The 22953-nt window shown below is 44.9% G+C and overlaps 1 pseudogene; it reads right to left on the bottom strand.

Annotated features, from left to right (window-relative positions):
- Positions 1–801: 801 nt before the first annotated feature.
- Positions 802–6958, bottom strand: LOC118549215 (protein lin-28 homolog A pseudogene; annotated as a pseudogene).
- Positions 6959–22953: the final 15995 nt, after the last annotated feature.

The raw sequence follows: 22953 nt of genomic DNA, 5'->3' as shown, positions 1-22953 counted from the left end.
GAGAACACTGTGCAGGGATAAGGGCCTTAAGATTCAAATCCACAAAACTACAAAATCAGAACATTTATATTACAAAAAAAAAGTTAAAATACACAAGATCTGTCATATACACGCAGCTCGTGCAGCTGGCATCCTGGAGAAAGTGGGGCCCAAGGTGCAGTTATTCAAGGGAGCAAATAAAGAAAATTCTATCGGCCCAGAGTGGGGTGGGAGTCAGCTTAGGAGCAGCGGGTCTGCAGCTGTTCCCCCAACAACCCCTTTGCCTACTGTCACAACCCATGGCTTGGGACAGTAGAGAACAACCTTTCCCCTGAGTGGGTTATGAGACAAGATATGGGAAAACCCTGCCTTACCCCTGAGAGACTCCCTCCCACAGGACGCAATGGTTCGTGCTCTTGGGCCCATCAATCTGGTCTCAGGCTCAATCTTTACACCCTGGCGCGGAGGCGGGGGGGTGGGGGGGAGGATTATTATTACATCTCCTTTGAAAAGAAAACAATTTCCCTCTCCAGGCCACTTTCAAAAGGTGGAGATTCTGGGGACGGAAACTCAGATAAAGCACACAGGGAGGGATGTTCCCCAAAACCCTCAGGAGCATTTGGATTGAGCAGGGTTGGAGTTCATTTGCCTCACCCCCTTCCCCCACCCTGCCAAGAGGGAAGGAGGGGTGATGCTGTGGACCCAGGCCTGAGATGCATGGCGGAGCCAGCTGCCCCCTACCCACCCTTATCCCCACTTCCTCCACTCTGCCTGTTCCTCAAAACTTCCTGATCACAGAAGGCTACCCCCACCCACCGCAGCTCAGTGCTGGGCCTCTGGGAGCAGGGCAGGGCTCTGGACCTCCTCTTCCTCCTCCTGAAAGTAGGCTGGCTTTCCCTGTGAGCTGGGGGCCTGCTGGGTCTTCAGGGGACACGAGGCCACCATGTGGCTTCTGCTCGGGCTGGGGTGGCCCTCCACGCTTGTAGCACCTGTCCGCCTCGGATCTGCGCTTCTGCCTGTTTCTCCCTTTGGGCCCCTCTCACTCACCAACAGGTGACGTGGAGAGAGTCCAGGCCCTTAGCCGACTTCTTAAAGGTAAACTGCACCGCCTCACCCTCCTTCCGGCTCCAGAGGCGCCCCCCCCCACCCCGCCCATGTGCAACTTGCTTCGGTGCACGGGGGTCACGCGTGACCCGGATGCGGGCGGTCATGGACCGGAAGCGGAACCCCATGCGCGCACTGAACCACCTACAGACGCCGGCCCCCACAGCAGCTGCGGCTCGTCTGCCTGCACGACGGCCTCCTCCCAGGCCTTGGCCTTGACACCTGCAAACGGCTGGTTTGACACGGAGACTTGAAACCGTGCATGCGGTTACCTGGTTCCTAAGATGCAAAGAACCAAAGGGTTTCGTGTGGCCCCACCCGTCAGAAGTAGATGAGCCGGTTGGTAGACACCTGCCACTCCCCCTAAACCCAGGCCTCCGCCTGCCTTGCAGCCTGCCTGCCCAAGACACAGGCACCAGCAGAGGCCCCGCTCTGGATGGATGGGGTGTCCCGATCGACTGGCTCCCTTCCACAGGCCCATCTCCCAGCACGTAGAGTCTGTTCGTGAGCATTTCCAGGAATCAGAGCAAACAATTCTCATTTTGGAAGGAGGTTGGGTTAATGCTAAGTTCGAAATCTGTGGGGCTCCATCAGGGATAGCCAGGCAGGAGGAGATGTGGGGGACCCGAAGGCATTCAAGAGGAAGACGTAGATGTCAGCCAGAAAATCATGTCCCTGACTCGAGCAGGACCCACACCAGGGAAAGGGATCAAGAAGATGAGGGCGTAAATGGTGAAAGTCAAGGCAGGGGTGATGATGGGAAAGGGGAACAGGACATTTTCATGGCACTATCTTAAGCTGGCCTAGGACTTAACCAGAACCATCTACCTCAAATTAGCTTGCTCTCTTTCTCTCTCTCTCCCTCCCCCTCTCTCTTCCTTTCTCCCTAAGAGCACATTCAAAAAGTTGCTATATTTTCCTATTACTTCATGAACTAAAATTAAAAATAAGTTAAAGAATGGTTTATTATTAACTGAGCCAAAACATCTGCACCTTAAGCCAAGATCTACAATAAACAGTCTGATGCTATCTTGACTAGCAGGAGTGCTGTTCCATCTAAAAGTGCAGAGAGACATACACCAAAAATAATAATGAAAGGAAATAAATAAAATAAAATTCAGTGAGACAAACTTCAGGACAAATCTGTTCCCTTTGGCGTCCTGAAGGGCAATGAGGATTGTTGTCATTTGGAAATTGCTTTAATGCTTTCTCTTTGTCCAAGCCTCGCTGGCTTTCCTGAAATGTATAACCCTTTCATGTTTCACGAGTATGGATAAAACATGGTTGAAACCCAACAGCAAAGTAGTTTTAAATGGAGATAATGGAAGTAGGTTCCCGATAATGGATGTAGCTTTGCTGGACCCTCCCAAGAAAGAGACGGAAAAGATTGAGTGAGGACAAACCAGTGAGAGAGGCTGGTTTTTGAGCTCAGGGCATAGTGGATGCCTCCAAACAAAGACAATTTGGAGATCATCTTTATCGATAGTTTTATATTCTAAAATAAAACAAGTAAACATGGAATTTGGCATCCATCTATGAAAAGCATGGTTGTAGACACACATTTATATTTTCTCCTATGGTTTTGTCCTTGTAAGCCATTTCAGCAACCCCATCAAGATGATAAGTGTTTTTTGTGGGTGACAGCTACACCATTAAGAACTAGAAATGCCTCCATTTATCTATCAGCAGTCATGAAAAAAGTGTTCTACATCTCAACCAGGAGAAACTCACCTGACTAGTAAGCCGAGATTGTCTAATCCAGGCTAGGCAAAATGGGGCCAATGGAACCCCTTGCAAAATGCTTTGCTATTAAGACTTAGCTAGGACCCAGTGAGCCAGCAGGAGAGCTTGCTCTCTCCAATGGAATCAACGAGGCCATTGGAAAAACCATAAAGGGAAGACTGTGGAGCTACAAACATGAAAAGTAGAATTAAAGATTTAGCTTTAAAAAATTTGGTGGTAGTCTTGGGACACCTGCGTGGCTCAGTTGATTAAGCATCTGACTCTTGGTTTCCGCTCAGGTCATGATCTCAGGGTCCTGGGATTGGGCCCCACGTCAGCGTCCACACTCAGTGTGGAGTCTGCTTGAGATCTTCTCCCTCTCCCTCTGTCCCTCCCACTGCCCCCCCACTTGCTCTCTAAATAAATAAATAAATAAATAAATAAATAAATAAATAAAATCTTTTTAAAAAATTAGCAGTAGTCTTTTTTTTTTTTTAAGATTTTATTTATTTATTTGAGAGAGAGAGAATGAGAGAGAGCGAGTACATGAGACGGGGGAGGATCAGAGGGAGAAGCAGGCTCCCTGCCAAGCAGGGAGCCCGATGCGGGACTCGATCCAGGGACTCCAGGATCATGACCTGAGCCGAAGGCAGTCGCTTAACCAACTGAGCCACCCAGGCGCCCATTAGCAGTAGTCTTAATATGAGGTAACAAGAATGGTACTTGATCTCTGTTGTCTTCCTCTCAAAACTCATAATCCCAGGCTGACTATGAGAAAAACATCAGACAAATCCAAATTCAGGAGCATTCTACAAGACACCTACCTGACCAGTACTCCTCAGTGTTGTCAAGGTCACAAATAACAAAAAAAGTCCAAGAAACTGACACAGGCCAGAGGGGCCTAAGGAGACATGACAGCTAACTACAATGTGGTATCCCGGATGGGATCTTGGAATTGAAAAAGGACATTGGGGGAAAACTAGTGAAATCAGAGTAAGTCTGATTATTAAAGTACCTACCCACATTGTTTCTTTAGTTAAGCTGATGTACCACAGAGATGTAAGCTGTTGACAGCAGGGGAATCTGGCTGAGGCCTATGAGGAAACTCTCTGTACTATCTTTGCAGATCTTCTATAAATCTAGAACTTTTCTAAAAAATAAAAGTCATTTTATAAAAATTTCAGCGGTCATAACAGATCAGAAGTAAGTTTAGTTAAAAACAAAACCACCAAAATGTCCCAACATGTTTGTGATTGTTTCCATCTCGTAACTGAATTATCACTATTAAAGCAGGCTACATACCTAGTTTAGCACTAGGACATGGTATAGAAGGTTCATTCCTCCAGACAAAGTCCAAATGACTGAGAAGTATGGTGTCCGGCACTTGACCCCATTTCTACATCTGTGCGGTGCCCGGCTCTCTGGACCACACAGTTATGGCCTGGTCATATCATCCGTTCTGGTGGGAGAGGCTCACCAAAGTCCTAGCAGGGTGTCCAGGAGAAAATAGAGAACTAAGGCTCGGTGTCATACACATGATTCATTCATTCTTTATTCCATCCACTCATTTGTCCACTTAATTTCATTCATAAAACATTCAAAAATGTTTCAAAAGCGTTCATGTAAGGGGCTACTATATACCCAGCACCATGCTAGACCCTAGTCCCTGCACTCGCAGCCCTGGTAACTGGCGATGCGCTATGCACTTGGAGTCCGAGTTCCAACCCTGGTTTTGCCACCTGGTAGCTTTGTGGCTGTGGGCAAATTACATGCATCTTTGAGACAGTTTCTTCATTTGTAAAATGGGAATAATAGCAACAGGACTTTCCTTCTGTCGTCTCTGTGGGAAGTTCATGCATGTCATGTGTTGGGCACACCGTCGGCTGCCACTCTTTAACAACACCGCAAGCTCCGCGTGCTTGGACAGGAGAATGAATAGAAAGCAAGGGAAGCAGACCATTTTTCGGCTCCTTCCAAGGTGGGTGGTCTTAGGACTCATGGAACCACACTGGGACTCCGTTTCTTTGTCTGAAAAGTAGGGGAAATGTTTCCCACCTTGGGTTTTCAAGGGAATTAAAAGAAATAAGACATGTAACAAACTCACCAAGGTGCCTGGCAGGTGAGACTCTCAGCCACTGAGAGCCGTTATTCCTTAAATACAATGGCAAACGTGATAGTCACAGAACAAGACGGGAAGGGTTTGTCTGTGCGCCGAGAGGAGCCTGGCCCAATATAATAAGAAGATAGTTACAACAAAACAGTACCCAAGGGGGCATTTTTGGATCCTCGAAAGATGGAGATGACAGATTTTGCTGAGGAACACAGACCCACACAACTTAGCGTGAGGCCCCTTTTCCAGGCTGCCCGAAGTTACCCAAATTATTTTCCTGGCATTCACGTGGTCTCAGCTCCTTCACCTGAGAGCCGAGGCCCAGCCCCATCTGCCCCCAAATCCCTCCCCAACCAACTGTTTCTCTCTGCACCAGTCAGACCAGTCCTCTGAGCCTGGCCTTCCCTGCTTGACTCACCGGCCCACGTCCAGCCCACGTCCTACCTGGTGTGCGAGGCTCGGTCTAACCGTTACTTCTAAAGGACTTTTTTCCTGGTTCTCCTGATTGAAATCAATTCTCCCTTGCTCTCCACGCACACCCTGCCATCTTTGCTCTGCTCCTCTCAGGCACATCACCACTCTCCCCCAGCCTTGGAGAGAGAGGTCACCCTGCACTAGCCTAGAAGGTGCTTGTGGGCATGCTGCATTGCCTGTCTCATCTCCGTGCTACCCGAAGCTCCAGCGCGACCTTCCCACACAGGCAGTCTGTAAGGTTTGGTTGAATGTTCTGGACTAGAAGGATCCCCCAGGATAGCTGGCACACACACACGCTGTAAAAGCTGATGGAATCACCCAGTAAATTCTAAGTAGCTACCCCATAATGAGGGCAGTAAGAAAGATGCCTTCTGTGGCAAATGTTTGGTTCAGCTGCCCAGCCTGCCCAGCAGCTCAGCCTCCCTAAAGGAAGCCAGGCTGAGCCGTGAAGAGCCCAGGAGCTTCACCCAGCTCTGAACCTAGCCGAGGGACAGGGGGGCTCCGAGCCCCCTGCTCAAGTGGACCTGAATAAATCAAGCCTGGGATTGACCTCAACTTTGAGGACAACGGTCACACGTTTCTTTCTATTGCCCTGTTTTGTCGGGACTTGGGACAAAGAGAATTGGGGGTAGAGGGGGCGTTGTTTTTTTTAAGATTTTATTTATTTATTTGAGAATGAGAGGGAGAGAGAGTGTGTGTACACAAGCAGGGGAAGGGCAGAGGGAGAGGGAGAAGCAAGGTCCCCGCTGAGCAGCAAGCCCGGACCACGGGGCTTGATCCCCATGACCTGAGCCGAGGGCGGACACTTAACCAGCTAAGCCACCCAGGCGCCCCTTGGACAAAGAGGGTTGTAAAATAAAGTTTGGCCCCCAGTGTTACTATGACATAATATAAAATATACATATTGGTCTTTGCCCCCAGATCAAATATATATATTGATCCCGACACAAAGCTCCCAAAACCCTTGTAATTTCCTGAGTGAGAGGGGTGCTGGGAGCATCTTTTGTTCTAATATTTGGTCTTTGACCCTGGTTTCTGACACAGAGTTCCTAAAACCCTTGTAATTTCCTGAGTGATAGGAGTGTCTTTTGTTCTAATGAGGTGACTCTGAGGGGCTCCCGGGATAGGGGTTGGAGGAGGGCCGGTCACCAGGAACACCAAACATGATTAGAAGCTTGGAACTTTCAGCCTCACCCCATCCTCCTGGAAGCCCAATGGGGCTAGAGATTGAGTTAATAATCAATCATGCCTACACGGTGAAGCCTCCATTAGAAAATCCCCAAACTCTGGGTTCCAGAGTGCTTGGGAGGCTGACACAGCTGGAGGGGGCATGAGAGCTCCTCACCCCTTCCCCACACCACGCCCCATGTACTGCTTCACCCCGCTGTTCACCTGTATCCTTGGTAACACCCTTCAGGATAAACATAAATAAATGTTCTCCTGAGTTTTGTGAGAAGTCCTAGCAAATTATCAAACCCAAGGAGGGAAGCCCTGATTTAGAACCAGTTGGTCAGAAATATATGTGACAGCCCTGGATTTACGATTGGCATCGGAGGTCTGGGCAGTCATGTCGGACTGAGCCCTTAACCCCTGTGGCCTGTGCTCATGCCAGGCAGTTAGTGACAGCGCTGAGCTAAATTGCTAGACTCCCAGCTGGTGTCTACTGAGAATTGGAAAATTTCTTGGTGTGGCAAAACCCACACATTTGGTGTCAGAAGTATTCTGAGAGTAAGAGAAAGTGTTTTTTCTTTGTTTTTTGTTTTATTGAGATATAATTGATATGTACGGTGCTTTTTTTTTCTACTCCCCAGATCTACTAGCAAGTCTATCAACCCCTCCCATCCTGAGAAAGACTTCTAACTCGCCAAGGAAGGAAGGAGGGAAGAAGGGAAGAAAGGAAAGAGAGAGGGAAAGAGGGAGGGAAGGCAGGGAGGAAGGAGAGAGGACAGAATCTAGCTAGCTGTGTGTACTTATAACCACCACTTCTTGAATTCTGGTCAGTTTTGTCCATCATTTGATGGTCTACAGCTAACTACTACAAATTTCCACCCAGACTGTGAAGATACGCTTAATACATCCAGCGGAAACTGGCATCTTTATAGAAGGAAACTGACACCATCTGGTTATGAAGTTAAACAGTCAAATCTCAAGTTCCTAGAAGGCCTGCCAGAGCCCTGTAGGACCCCAGTTGGAGGCCTGGCTTGCCTTTATGAAAATTCTCCTCTCTTAGACCTAACACAGGTGAAGGGGTAAGGAACCACTTCTAGATGAAGGCCACAGTGTGAGCAAATTGACCACAGGGAAGAGAATTCCACAAATGCTTCACAACTTTTTTTTTATTGGAAAAACAGAGTTTTCAGTCTCTCAAAACGTTGTGTACTTTGACATAATGTTTTCCTCTTCACTTAAACCCTTATTTTTTCCAAAGGAAACTTAATTTAAACAATGTGTTACTGTAATTAAATAGAGGACTTAGTGATACAAACACCAAAATTCTTGTTTGAAAGTAAAACTTTCCTGGCTTCCAGGACTGCCGGGGAATTTTTAAAAGAATAGTGGCAGCTTTCGAGCTAACCGTTTTCGCAGAGCCAGAGTGAGAAAATGAACCAGGAATTTATTATCTGAGCATATTGTGTGGAGCCTGAGGTAGAGGAAACTCACCCTCCTTGTCCTCATAATTCTAACTGCACATGTGGATTAGGCAGTGAATTTCTGAGGAAGCTCCGAGGTCTCAGCAATCCTTCATTCACCGGGCGTCCACCACCCAAGGTGTCACGTGGGTTGAAGAAGAGCAGCCCGTGTTCTGCAAATCCCAACACGCAGTAGATGCCATGTGAAAAATTTCCTGGGACCTTCAGCTGTGTTAGTTTATCACCAGTGATGCTTCATCCCAACCACTGACAACCCAAATGATCAGTTGAGGGTTATTCTCCTGGAAAAATGTGAAGTTTTAAATGGAACCACAAGACAGAATGAGGATGCTTGGAAATAGTTGAAAAGTGATGAAGACCACCCCAACAGCAAAGGACTGAATAACTGTCTGCGAAAAGACCAGATAAATTACCCTCCAGTGTATCAGGAAATGCCTGATTATTTTCTAGATTCATGTAGCACTGCATGAATATGGGATTGTTTGCTATATGCTTGACCAAGGGCAAAAATTCTGTATTTGCATCTGGTTCTGATTATGTATCTGCCCCAGGCAAGACCACCCATCCAGACACCATCAACAGTGAGGCAGTTGGAAAGAGAAGGGTGCTAAGACCGTAAGAGGCTATGTTGAAAAACAAACCTAGTCCCCCTTCTTCCTCTTGATAACCACCTGGATGGCTGGGTGTCCTTTACCAGATAAGGCCATGTCATTGCCCACCCTGACACATGGAGCTACTATCATTTTATTTCAGCTCAATACTAAAGATCTAGGAATTGATGAAAGCTCAACCCTAGGCAGAGGACAAGCGTCCTCCATCATCACTCCTCATGAATCAGGGCCAGGGAGGGTATAGAAGGGCACTGCCTCTTATCTGTGATATAAAAGGTAATATCCCAGAAAAACCATTCAAGGTCATGGGCAAGAAAGCCAATTGAGCAAAATTAGCAGTTAAGAGCAGGGCATGGAAGCCCATTGAGGGCAGGCCAAACAACCAATTCAGAGGAGACAAAAAAGAAGTGAGCAGACCAACAAGAACTGGGTAAAATCTGAATGTTGATCGCCAAAACATGAGTTTTGATAGGTGAAACAGGCTCAGTTAAAAGGTCTGTGTAGGGACAAATATCCCCATATACTCAGTGTACAACAATAATTGATAACATTAAGCATTTACTATGTGCCAGACATTTAAAAAAATTTTTAATTACACTACAGTAAACATACAGTGTTAAATTAGCTTCAAGTGTCCAAATATAGTGATCTAGAGAGTATAATGCTAGGCAAAATAAGTCAGTCAGAGAAAGACAAATACCATATGATTACATTCATATGTGGAATTTAACGGAAAAAAAGGAAAAGAAAACAGACACTTTTCTTAGGGCTTTATGCATATTATCTCATTTATTCCTCACAACTCAGTTCCCTGAAATAGGTACAATAATCAGCAACCCCCTTTGTCAGGTGAAGAATCAAGGCCCAGAGAAGTTGAATAATTTGCTAAGTCACCCTGCTAGCAAACAGAAGAGCTGAGATTGAAACCCAGGTAGTCTGGCTCCACAGTCCATGGGCTTTATCAACAAGCTTGTGGGCTCTCTGGGGTGTCTAATGCTCAGCAAGAGTTTGTATCTTTGCAGCACTCACAAGATATTCTGAGGCTCAGACTGGGTGTGCCTGGTGGCTCAGTTGGTTGGGCGTCTGACTCTTGATCTTGGCTCAGGTCTTGATCTCAGGGTCATGAGTTCAAGCCCCATGTTGGGCTCCACGCTGGGCGTGGAGCCTACAAAAAAAGAAAAAAAAGATATTATGAGGCTCAGACAACCCCCGACCCTCTGGCAGGATTACTTTAGAGGTGGGGTAGCATCCAATTTTGAAAGCAGAACTCACCCTATCTGTCCAGTATGAAGGACCCCAGAGATGAGGCATGTCCAGGAACAGGGTAACCAGGAAATTTCCATCTTAAAAAAACAGGAGCTGCAAGCATAGATGGAAGCAACCCCATATTTCCTCCTGGATCTTGCAGACCAGGATTTCATCTCCTCATATTTACAGTGTTCAGTAAAATCCAATTTTAGAGTCAGTATTAACTAGCAATGCCTTCATTAGAAAGTCAAATGGAAGAGTTATTTAAGACATTAACTAAAAGATAAGTGGAAAAGTTGAGCATGAAAGTAAAGATATCTCATAAAATGGTTAATTAGAGAAGTATTTTAAACATTGTAAATATTCACACTTTGAACATCCCAAATATTTGCATAACTTTATTTCAAGAGGAGTCTCAATAAGGGGGTTTCAAAATTGCAAAGGCTATAAAAAGACTAGTGTGTTATTTTCCATGTGCTTGTTTTTGAGCAGAGCTCAGGAATTGTCTGGCTAATCCACAGTGAGTCCTATCTTCCTTCAGTGAATGTATCAGGATCTGCCTTCATTTTGGATCTAAACTCTGCACTCCTGCCCACACAATACCCACTTTGCAACCAAGTCTGTACTATGCCTCAACTGGGCATCACTCTAGGGGTCAAGGACACAGAAGGGCAACACACAAAACCCTCACATGCAGAGCTCGCATCCTAGTGGGCAAGGCGGATGGTAAACAAGTGGATACTTGCACATTGTGGTAACACTGGGAGGGAAATACACAGGAGTATCTGATATATAATAATAAAATAATAGAAGGAAAGGCTGTTTGGGGACTGATGGCCAAGGACAGCTTCTCTGAGGGTGTGGCATTTCAAACAAAATTAAGAACTGTTTTTTTAAAAAAAGATAAACAAAATTGACAAAACTTTAGCTAGACTAAGAAAAAAAGAAAGAGGATGTAAATAAATATAATCAGAAATGAAAAGTAAGCATTACAACTGATCCCACAGAAATATAAGGGATCATGAGACTACAATGAACAATTATACACCATCATCTTGGATAACCTAGAAGAAATGGATAAAGTCCTAGAAATATACAACCTACCAAGACTGAATCAGGAAGAAATTTTTTTTTAAATCTGAATGTACCAATAATGAGTAAAGAGAGTGAATCAATAATCAAAAACCTCCCAACAGAGAAAAGCCCAGGACCAGATGGTTTCACTGGTGAATTCTATCAAACATTTAAAGAAGAATTAAAACCAATCCATCTCAAAATCTCCCCAAAAATTGAAGAGGAGGGAACACTCCCAAACTCATTTTACAGGACCAGCATTATTCTAATACCAAAGCCAGATAAGAACACCACAAGGAAAGAGAAACTTAAGGCCAATATCCCTGATGAATATAGACACAAAAATTCTCAACAAAATATAAGCAAACTGAATTCAACAACACAGCTACAGTAATCAAAACAGTATAATAGTGGCATAAAAATAAACACATAGATGGATGGAACAGAATCAAGAGCCCAGAAATAAAACCTTGCATATATAGTCAACTGATATTTGACAAGGGAGCCAAGAATACGTAATGGGTAGTATTTATTTGAAAGTTGCTAAGAGTGAATTTTAAATGTTCTCACCACAAAAAAAAGAAACAGTAATTATGTGACCTGATGAGAGTGTTAGCTAATCATTTCCCAATATATAAGTGCATCAGATCAACACGTTGTGCCCAGTAAACTTACACAATGTTATATGTCAATTACATCTCAATAAAGCTGTGGTGGGGGGAGGAGATATCATTGTAGAGAAGGCCCAAGGAGACCTACAACTTGAACTTTTCCTAGTACATGAGATTTACAGCTTACCCATGATGATCCAGGTGTGAATCAACACTTAGGAATTTTTTATAGAATTCTACAACCCCATGCTGCTCCCGACCTACACTTCCAAACTTATATTTTTCCATAATTTCCTCCCCAAAAAGCCCCCCATTTTGATACAACTGGTCTACTTGGTACTCCCTAAATTTGTTATGTCTATCCTTACTTCCTCCTCACCCTCTTCCATGTGTTCTCTCCACCAGGATTGCTCTTCTTCCTTCCTTTGCCCAAGGCCAGCCAGTGCCGTCTGTTGCACGAAGCCTTTCCTGGCTAGCTCTATCCACAACTGACCTGGAAACACCTACAAACCACAGTGCCTGTATCACTCATGTGACACCTGGCAATTAGAGCCTTGATTGTGAGCTAATTTTCAGTATTTATATCCAGCCTCTTCAAATAAACTATACATAACTTGAGGTCCTTTGTGGGGTTTTTGCAGACACCTTTGCTGATACCCAGCGACTGGCCAGATGCCTCTACAGTCTCTTATAACATTTAGCACAGCATATTGCATTTGGCAATTTCCTTGACTTTCTCCTAAATAACGCCCACATCCAATTAAGGATCAAGTTCTGTTGTTTCGGACTCTTTTATGTCTCTTGTATCTCTACACCTCTTACCATCATCCTTCCACACCTACTCTAGTTCAACCTACCAGCACTTCCCACTTGAATTAGTGGACTAACCTCCCAACTGGTATTTCTGCCCCCATTACTGTCCTTGCAAGCCATTCAACATTCAGGGCCAGAGTGACCTTTCCAAAGGTCCCTCCCCCGAGAAAACTTGCTCCTTGCCTTCCCATTGCACTTAGCATGAAGACCAAAATTCTCCCTTGGTCTCCGAGGTCCTGCCTGGTCAGGTGACCTGTCACCCTTCCTCTGGTACCAGCAAAAGGCTCTTGTGCTCCAAAACTCTTATTCCTTCTCTGATTCCCTCTATCCATGTCTCCATCACATTTATTCTTGTTCATCCTTCAGAGCACAGCTCACAGGCCACTTCCTGACAGGACATGGACCATCACATCCTCGTAGCATTCTGCTCTAAACCCTTGTGGCTCTGATCGCAAGCATGATTCAATAAATAATTATGCATCATGTCATTTAATGTCCATCTCCCCCACTACATCTATGTTCCAAAGAATCGAAACCTTTATTTTCTTGTTCACTGCTTTACCCGAGCTCCCAGCACAGTGCCTGGATTATAGTCAGGCTGAAAAAACTCTTTTATTATTTTTATTATTTTTTTAAAGATTTTATTTATTTGACAGAGAGAGACACAGCAAGAGAGGGAATACAAGCAGGGGGAGTGGGAGAGGGAGAAGCAGTCCTCCCGCAGAGCAGGGAGCCCGATGTGGGGCTCGATTCCAGGACCCGGAGATCATGACCTGAGCCGAAGGCAGATGCTTAATGACTGAGCCACCCAGGCGCCCCGAAAAAAGTCTTTTAAATAAATAAACAAATTCACAGTTTAAGCCTAAGCTCTTAAAGGCATGAAATATCTTATTCATGAGTTTATCCCCTACATCTAGCACATGCCTTTTGCATAGTAGGACCCAAAAAGATTTATTTTTATTTTTATTTTTTTAGAAGCTTTTATTTATTTACTTGACAGAGAGAGCACGAGGGAGCAGGGGGAGGAACAGAGGGGGGAGGAAGAGGGACAAGCAGACCCTGCCCCGAGCACAGAGCCCAACGCAGAGCTCGATCCTAGGACCCCGAGATCATGACCTGAACCGAAACCAAGAATTCAATGCTTAACAGACTGAGCCACCGAGGCGGCCCCCAAAAGATAATTTTTTAATGAGTGGCTCTATCTCATAGTGTTAGCTTTGTATTTTACAAAAGTTGAAGGACAATAAGAAAGTCATAAGTGTGAAAGTTTGAAAAAAGAAACATTAAATAATGGAATTTTTTAAAAGCTCAACTCCAGTGCTGATTTAAGTCAAGCACGTGACTTGTATTTACCTCCACTGCCTAGAGAGCTAAGGCTGGGGTTTGCATGGGAAGATACGATCCTCAGCTTGCCAATCTTCAAATAAAATGCGACTCTGACCTAAAGTTTAGACATCATCGATGAATACAGATCAGAGCAATTTCCTATGCTGACTTTGGCTGAAAGGTCATCCGCTGCTTGGTTGTTGCATTACCTGCTCTTACGTCGTCGCACATAAGCAGGACATTTGTTTTGAGTTATCAGAGAATTTTAATCTTGGCAGCTTCTACGTCTGCTATATGCAGAGCCAGGGTCTCTCAGACATAAGCTCCTCTCTTAGACATTTTCTTTTTTTTCTTTTTCTAAAGCTGCATTAACTGCTTCAAGCAAGTTGGACAATGTGCCAAGAACAAATGGAGATGCTTCAGTAGGGAAAAGTGCACAGCCGTGATAGAGCTAGACGATGAAACCAAGCCTGCACAGCCGAGATGGGAAAGGCCTGGTGGGTGCTGCTAACCCATAATAGCAATCTTACCTTCATCCTGAAAAATAACCCAATCATGGGACAGCCGTACAGCCTCAAAGTTTCCAAAACTGCAGTTCTAATTTGCATGCCTAGAAATATAGGCATGTGTCAGTAGAGACTGGTATGCTGAGGTTAAGTGTGAGAAAAAAGAGTGTTGCTAGTTGCTTTCAAGTCGTGATTCATGCAATGTTTTCCATGGAGCACTCGCATAGGATGATAAAGAGGGAGGGGGGTCCTGTAATCCCTCCTGGAGATTCACGATGCATGCGATCACATGAGAAGCCCTGGAGTAAAGAAATCTGTTAAACCTGGCATTTTCCAAAATTAATTGACTGTGGAACCTTTTCCTATGTAACATCCTGTTGTCATTTATCATTTTTTGGCTGGCAGGCATCTGAAGTCACTTCTTCTGTCTAGGGAATCCCCAACTGTGTGAGAATCTTCCTGGGAGGCAAGGTCTACCTCCCCCCACAGGAGGTAAAAAAGGCAAATAGTCGCCCTGCCTCACTTTGTGGGAACCAGGGTATCACGTGCCCTCAGGGTCAGAGGGCTGTGGCCTCCTGAGATTTTGACTCTGGAGGAAATGACAGGGAAGCAAAGCAGTGCAAACTCCTTCCGGTGGCTATGGTGGGCACAAGGTTCAGAGCTCGGAGCCATTGGTGATGCAAGGAAGGGGTTAAATATCTACAGGCGGTGGCAGTGGTGTCCTACCAGGCGGTCCCCAGAGAATGGTTCTGGCTGTGATTCTGGTCACCTACCTCTCCCTGGGCTCCTGACCGTTGTCCCAACCTGTTCTCCAGGCTCGCATCAGGACTGTGAAGTCAAGTGCCCTTCTCTTCCTGTCTAAGTCATCCAGGTCAGCCTCCGTGGCCTGCAAATGAGGATTTCCCTCTGACTCATCCTTTAACATCTGGCAGAACTGGGGCTTCATGGAATGACTTTGGAACATTCTGCATCGTCATGCAACATGACCAACCTAGAAAGTTGGATTCTCAGATGACAGTATAGTAAATCCACGTGCCTTTACTTCCTTGACGGGACATTAACACAGCTTCCAAAAGCAAGTTGCTACTATGTGTAAGGTTTATGAAAAAAAAATGTCTCAGAAAAAAATTTCATCTCTGATTTCACCTCCAGATCACCATCATTTAAGACCATCAAGGTCTCTTGTAGGCACCACCTCCCTTCCTCTGACTTGAACATGACTCCTCCTCCTTGACTCTCCCCACACCACAGTCACTTAGTACCCACCATTTCTTTTATCCTTAAACAGAATCCACTCCATCTGAGTGCTAAGCAGTGTGAGTTCCATGCAGATTATGTGGGCTGCAATACTAAAAAGAAATAATAACTGTGCAACACAAAGATGTTTCAGCTGGCAGAAGACTTTAAGCTGGTAAAATTTTTAAATGCTGCCATTCAAAATAAAATATGTCAAAGTTTTCTACAAGCAAAACCAAGTTCAAATGGACCACCTGAGTAGAGTTTTCCAGTGTCGCTGACAAGGAACTGAGAGATGCAAGCATATAGATGAATAGAAATGTTAGCCCTGCAGATGTACTTTTTTCTCCTTTCTTAGTTGGTGAAAATAATCTCATATATTTCTACCTAGTAGGTCATATCTTGAGGCTAAGTTTGATATATTTTTTCCTGGTGTGGGTGACTTCTGGACCTCTGTTTCAAATACACCATCACCAAATCTTATAAGTTTCCATATTGTTAATTATGCTATCTTGGTCTAACATCTATCTCACTTGTGATAATGGACTGATAATGGATGAAATGGGATTTTCTGCTTGTAACTAAAAAAACAAAAAACAAAAACAAAAAAAACCCCTTGATTTCTGAGCATAGCCCCTATATCATCAATACCCATGGGTAACTTCAGCTTATCCACCTTGTCCCCCCCCCATATAACCAGATGGTTCTTCTAAGAAAATGGGAGGTTCTGTACTGTGCCTTTTTAAAAGCTTTGACTAAAACAAAAGATTTCTAGCAAGTTCTTAGTTTTTCGATTTGCATTCAAAATACACATGATAGAAGAATTGGCTTATTTGGAGAGATGACACTTTGAGATATTAACCAAAATGTTCTTTCCCTTTCCTTTTGATCATCCTTCCCTTGGGCTGCAAACATACACTTGTCATTTTTCCAGGGGTGGTGGAAAGAGGGTTTAGAGGGTCAGAAAGGAAATGGAACAAAGATATCCAATTCTTCAGAGTAAAGCTCAAAGGCTAGGGGTTTAGGGACAAAATTGGAGAGAATTGGAAAGAATTGGAAAGCAGATGCATGAGTCAGGACTGGACTCTTCTCCCTTTCACCCACCAAGGATCTGAGAAGCACGAGGCTACAGCTCAGCGGGCCAACCTAAGGACCAGGTGACACAAGGCACATCTCAAGGGCTGGCAGCAGAAAACATTGCCAGGTAGATATCAAGAAACAGCCAAATGATACTTGAGTAAACAGCCCCCTTCCTAAAGCTTCACATCAACATCAACGTGAGGGGCAACGAAGAGGGAAAAAAATCCCCAAATTTAGTAAAATGTTTAACCTGAAGTGACCTAGAAATTACGAAAATGCACTGAATTTACCTGAAAGAAATGAGATCCCATTTTCTGTAATAGGAAAATGAAAGTGGAAGCTCAAGGCCAGACATGAAAAGTTTGTTCCTGAAAAAAATACTCCATTTTATAAGTGAACTTGAGAACTGAAGTTTGCATCCTCTTGAGTCAGATTTGCATAAAGGACCTGGGTCTGAGGGCAATACAATTGGGACTGGCCTTTCCAACCCACCTGAACTGCTCGGATCTTCAGAGCTTATTGAAGTGGGGAAAACAGAGATGGGGAAAGATGTGGGACGAGGCGGCACCTGGACAAGTTATGAGAAGTCCAAGTTGGAAATAAGGCAAGGAGCAGAATGGGAAGGAGGAAGAGGACTGCATCATTATCTGTCTTCCCTGAAGTCCCAAGGGGACAGATCCCTGTGCTCATCACTTATGCAGGCTCTGAGTGGCTCGAGAGGGAAAGGTCAGGAGTTACAGGCAAGTGGAAGGATGTCTGCAGATGACGTAGGACAGATGGACGGGATGCAGGTTTTGCAGGAAGCATCTAGCTTGGAAACGACGATTTGGGGAAATTTAAATATAAGACATTTTCATGCATAGCAGTGTGAGAAATATATGTGGCAATATGAGTAATGAAACTAAACCTCAGTACTCAGAACTCCCTCGTATTTGAGCTGACAGAGTGGTATTATCACCTTGGATCAAAAGTCTGAGAGCTCGTTCGTTACTGGTAATTATGGCCCAGTTCCAGCACCAATACTTACATTCTACTTCCCTGACTCGCCCTGGACTGTCTGTTAAGCATGTTTCCTGTCCCTCCTGGTCCCAGGTTATTCCCCGTTCTACATCTGTGGTTCCCAAGGGGCTGGTGAGCCCTAGTGAGCTGGTATTTACCATCTACCTTAAGATCTTTGAATGAGAAGTGCCATGAAAGTGCCAATTGATCTGAGCAAGAGCAGGCTATCATCCCTTACATGTTAGGCCGCCCTAACCATGTCCCCTTCCGTGTATCTCCTCTCCTTATTTGCAAATGCTTCACATTCATCGTGATCCTTCTCTGCTACCTCCACTGTGAGCATCTTAAGAATAAGGAGTATGTCTTCTCTTCCTTTGGTAGCTTCCAGTGAATAATAAATATGCCATGGCGCTTGGTGATGGATTGCTTAACCATGTGTTCATAAAGCCACGGTGGACTCCTACCTCCTAAGGCCCCTCATAAACTGCCACCCAGAACCCTCCTCACCAGTCCTTCTCCCCACCTATCTAAACTGACATAGCTCTTAAAAATCATCTTTTCCCCATCTATCTGATGGCACAGGAAAGAGGAAAACAGGAACAAGTGGATAACGCGAGCAAGATAAGGAAGTGAGAGCCCATAAAAGACACCACTTAGTGGGCACTTGTAATATTTCTGAATGCACGCTTACACTCGTGCATGAATGAAGTGATCCATTAGTCGACAGAGATAAGAGTAAGGCCCTTTGTGGTTGCAGTGACAGATACCCAGTTACATACAGAGCACAAAAGGAAATGTACTAGTTTTGATTCGGAATCTAGGGAATGTCAGACCCCCAGGCTGTTCATAGGGCAGGTTTTCACAGGGCCTCGGGAGCAAAGAGAACTGAGTGCACTCTGACCATCTCCCAGCTTTGTTTGTTGGCACACATCAGCTTCACTCTTTCTTTGTTCTGTTGACTCTCTAGACAAAGTCTCCAACAGCTCACAAATGTTATACCTACCATTCATTCACCACCCAGAGGGAGATGAGTCTCAAGATGAGCCTCAAGTCCAAATGACCTACGAAGGTCCTCCTTGGCCCAGGTAGGGTCAGGTGTCCCACCCAGGACTGTAAGGCCTTGTGACCAGGAGTGTGCACAGGAAGGAGACAGGGCAGGAAGTTTGTGGGTGCACAATCCTGAAGGTCAAGGATTTCCTGGAGGAGTCAGAAAAGAGCTAAGTGTGGACTATGCAAAAGCTACCAGATTATGTAGGACTGGGTGCATTCCCACCTAACAGTCCAGTCCTGTCAGGTGGAGGAAAGAAACGTCAAAGGCTTCACCACTAATGCTGGATGGGGAATACTGACACTCCAGCCACTCCCCAGCCAAGGCCACCAACAGCCTCAGTGGGATGCTGGAGAACCGTCCAGTGCCACTAAGACGTAGGTAATGAGGTAACCAGGAAGGATCTGGGTATTCATCCTGCTCTCAGTAAGTCACTTACATCCTGAGCTTCAACCTCCCCCTTTGTAAACTTGTGGAGCAGTCTATGTGTTTTCCATGGTTTCCCCTCTCTTCAGTTATAGCTTTCATATCCGTGATAACAGCTGACCTAGGCAGGCGGGAAGATCAGTAAATTAACAGGTAACATGGCAGCAAAGGACAAGCAAGATGGAAAGCAATCTTTTAAGCATCTTTTGAGGTCCCATCAAAATCTGTTGATCGCGCCTCTGCTGGCAAACTCTGACTAAATTTCATCGTCACCCCATAACTGTGACTTTTCTTACCTTGGGGAGAGTCAAGAACTCTGACGCCTTTACACAAAGACTGCAATGCTTTCGGCTTCACAAGCTGAAGTATAAAAGGCACCGGTCCCACAGTGATTAACTGGGCTTTTATAGGCAGTGTTTCAAACCAGTGCAGTACTGCGTGTCTTCACTTACTGTAGTTATGATTTCATTAGCCTCTCTGATAAATAATGCAGCAACTTTAATGATGCATTTCCTCTTTAAAAAAAAAAAAAACAACCCACAATGGAAACACCATTTCATAAAGCAGGGAAGAACAATGACTTCTGTTTAATTTTTATTACTTTTAAATTAATCTGTAAGGTTTTGAGAAGTGAAAACCACCTTCTGAGGAAAAACAAACAAACAAAAAAAAACGAAAGAAAAAGGTTAACCTGCTTAAGGTGCAGTCATTTCTGGGGGAGTGCAGAATGGATATAGGTCAAGAATCAGCATGGAAGCTCCACCTTCCTCAACCGAGCCCTTTCTAGATCACAAAAGGAAAGTGGTCCTGCCAAATTAAAACCCTCCATAACAATAAAACCTGATTTAATGCAGTCATTATTTTTCCATTAAATCTGAATATCATCTAATGCATGGATGTTATTTTAAACCTACCACACTAATGCAAATCCAGCGTTGCCTGTAAATCAGACCTAAACGTTCCATCAGTTGTCATTACTGCTATTGACAATCACAGTACTTCATCCCCAAGGACACTATCCCCTCAGCCCCTGACTCCAGAGATGGAGGGGGAGAATAAAGGAGGTGTATTTTAATTTCGAACAGAGAGCTGCTTACTGAAGTGTAGAGGTTGGGTCAGTCACACCCTGGAGGACTCAGCTTAATTTGGTTCAACATGTAACCCTTGCTTCTCCCGGCCACACTAGGCTGTAAAAAAACCAAGGCTTTGGTTTGGAACAACTAGGAAAAGAGAAAACTCTCTAAGTGTTGAAACCAGAGGAAACAGCACTAGGAACTGGTAACACAAGGGATGGACGTGACCAGAAGAGTTGAGAAGCCAAACCGGAGATAGTGATGCAACCCAGAGACTGGCCACATGTTGGCTGGTGGGACAGGGGGAAGATGAAGTGCAACCAGGACTCTTGGGGCAGAGATGCTGGGAGGATTCTGGAACCACACCAGCCCTGTCCAGTGGGATTTGGAGCCATGGACTCAGAGGAAACATTACCACTGCTGGATGCTGCCAGGGGCACAGGGTGGGTGAAATACCCTGACTTCTCTCTTTTCCTTACCCACCCTCTGCCAGTGCCTCCCACTGGCAAGACCCTGGTAGAAGCCAACTGACCTAGAGCGTGGGCAAGGCAGATGGATGTCTGTCCCCTTGCAATGAAGAGCAGGAGAAGAATGAGAGAAAGGTAGAAGGGCAGAGGTTACAACCACGTTAGTATTTGGGTTCTGCCTCCCTGGGTGGGGCTGTTGGAACCCCTGCCTCAAGCCCCACCACAGACTGTCTGCTGAGAGCTGCAGAAGTCCATGGAGGCTCTGCTCCACAGTGTGACAGCTCTATTAATCAAGTTTCTGCAATCTCAGAGTCCGTGGGGTGATGGGTATCACAGTTGACTCCCCAGTACCTTACACCCCCCTACTCCTGTGGAGAAGCCCAACAGTCTGGGAAGGATGGAATGTCTCTACCCTGGCTCCCAGCTCAGGCCTCAGTTGGCTCTGACTACACTACATGGTGTCACCCTCAGAGTGACTGATTCAGGGCAAAGCTGCTTGTTGTCCCAAGTGAGTGTTTGTGCTACAAATGAAGAAAAAAGAAGCTACGGATGAGGAAGCATGTGGCCCCAGGAACTGACAGCAGAGATCTGGCTGCCAGCCTGAGGATGAGGCAGCCACCCAGAGGAGGCCAGGACCCAGAGAACCACAGAGACCAAGCCCTAGCCCGAATGACCACGTGAGCCTGGTGAACAAACCACCCTCCCCCCCCCCCACACACACACAAACACACACCTCAGGACTTCACAGTTACGTGACACAACAAATTCCTTTATGGTTTAAGCCACTGGAGCTTTCTGTTGCTTGCAACAAGAGTCTTAACTGATTAAGGAAGCAGTTGCTTCTTCAAAGGTTTGGCACATGGTAGATGTTAATAAACAATTGCTTGCTCTTGTTTTCTTATACAGGTATTGAGAAATGTATGCCAAGCTCCCCGGGAACCAAAATGGGGGTGGTCTGGACCTCTAGCATTATATGGTCTTACATCTGATTCTTCATATTTGTAACCCATGCTAAGCCTGCCTCTAATACAGGACACATACCCCAACCATTCTTCTCTACCTCAGGGTGAGTTTCCTAACTTGCAAAGGATTTATCCTGCCACACCACACCATCCTCTCGGCCCCTGACTCGGGAAGATGGAAGCCCCCATTTCTCCTTTGTTCAAACAGGTTCTGAGGGTCTAATTGTTCACTATATCTCCCAGAGACAAGAAAGAACTCATAAAAGCACAGCCTCCCTAGGTGAAAAAGATGAGGCTCACCCAAGAATCTCCTCTTGTGGAGTCCTTTCTATGAGCTAGATGCACTGAAGGGTGTGAAGAATAAATTAGCTGCAACAGGAAGTTGTGGGTAGAAACTTTCCCATAACAGAAACTTGTTTGCCTCAGCCTTCACAATGGGCAACTGGAGGATAAAAAGCCAGGAATGCTACTAACATCCCACAGTGCACAACACAACCCACACGACAAAGAATTATCCAGCTTAAAATGTCCATAGTGTCAAGGATGAGAAACCCTGCTCTAGGGTTAAGGTCTTAAGAAAGCAAGGAAGAAAAAACAATCAAACAAAACATTGTTCAAATAGGCTAAGTACATTTATTTTTGGTTTATTTTTGGTTGTATGATGCAGGCAATCCTACAATGTTGTCCTTCCTTTCTATTCATTATGCATTTCATTTCTTTATATTGCCTTCCTACTCTGGCTAGGCTATCTAGCACAGTAGAGGAAAAAAAAGTATAATTACATGCACCCTTTCTTCTCTCCTTCTTCACCATTAAGTACAGTATTTGCTGAAAGCGTTTTTGTAGTTACTACTATCAGGTAGAGAAAGTTTCAGTCTATTGCTAGTTTGCAAAAGGTTTCTATCATGAATGTTAAATTTTATCCAGTGCTTTTTTTTCTATATCGATGGAGATGATTGAATAGTTTTGCCCTTTCTATTAATGCAGTGAATTACATTGATCAATTTTCTTTTTTTATAATTTTTTATTATGTTAGTTACCATATAGTACATCATTAGTTTTTGATGTAATCAATTTTTAAAAATATTTTATTTATTTATTTGACAGAGAGAAACACAGCCAGAGAGAGAACACAAGCAGGGGGAGTGGGAGAGGGAGAAGCAGGCTTCCCGCTGAGCAGGGAGCCCAATGCGGGGCTTGATCCCAGGACTCCAGGATCATGACCTGACCTGAAGGCAGACACTTAATGACTGAGCCACCCAGGCGCCCCTGTAATCAATTTTCTTATGTTAAACCAAACTTTCATGCTTATAACACCAAGCTTGGGGATGAGATACTGTGTTTCTATGTATGTTGAATTCAATTTGCTAGTAGTTTGCAAGGGATTCCAGCACCTATATTCAGGAATGAGATTGGCCTGTGATTATCCTTTC

This window comes from Halichoerus grypus, chromosome 14 (assembly GCF_964656455.1).
Source record: "Halichoerus grypus chromosome 14, mHalGry1.hap1.1, whole genome shotgun sequence".
Taxonomy (NCBI): Eukaryota; Metazoa; Chordata; class Mammalia; order Carnivora; family Phocidae; genus Halichoerus; species Halichoerus grypus.
Note: the sequence above shows the minus strand (reverse complement) of the source record. Positions and strands in the feature narration are given on the sequence as shown.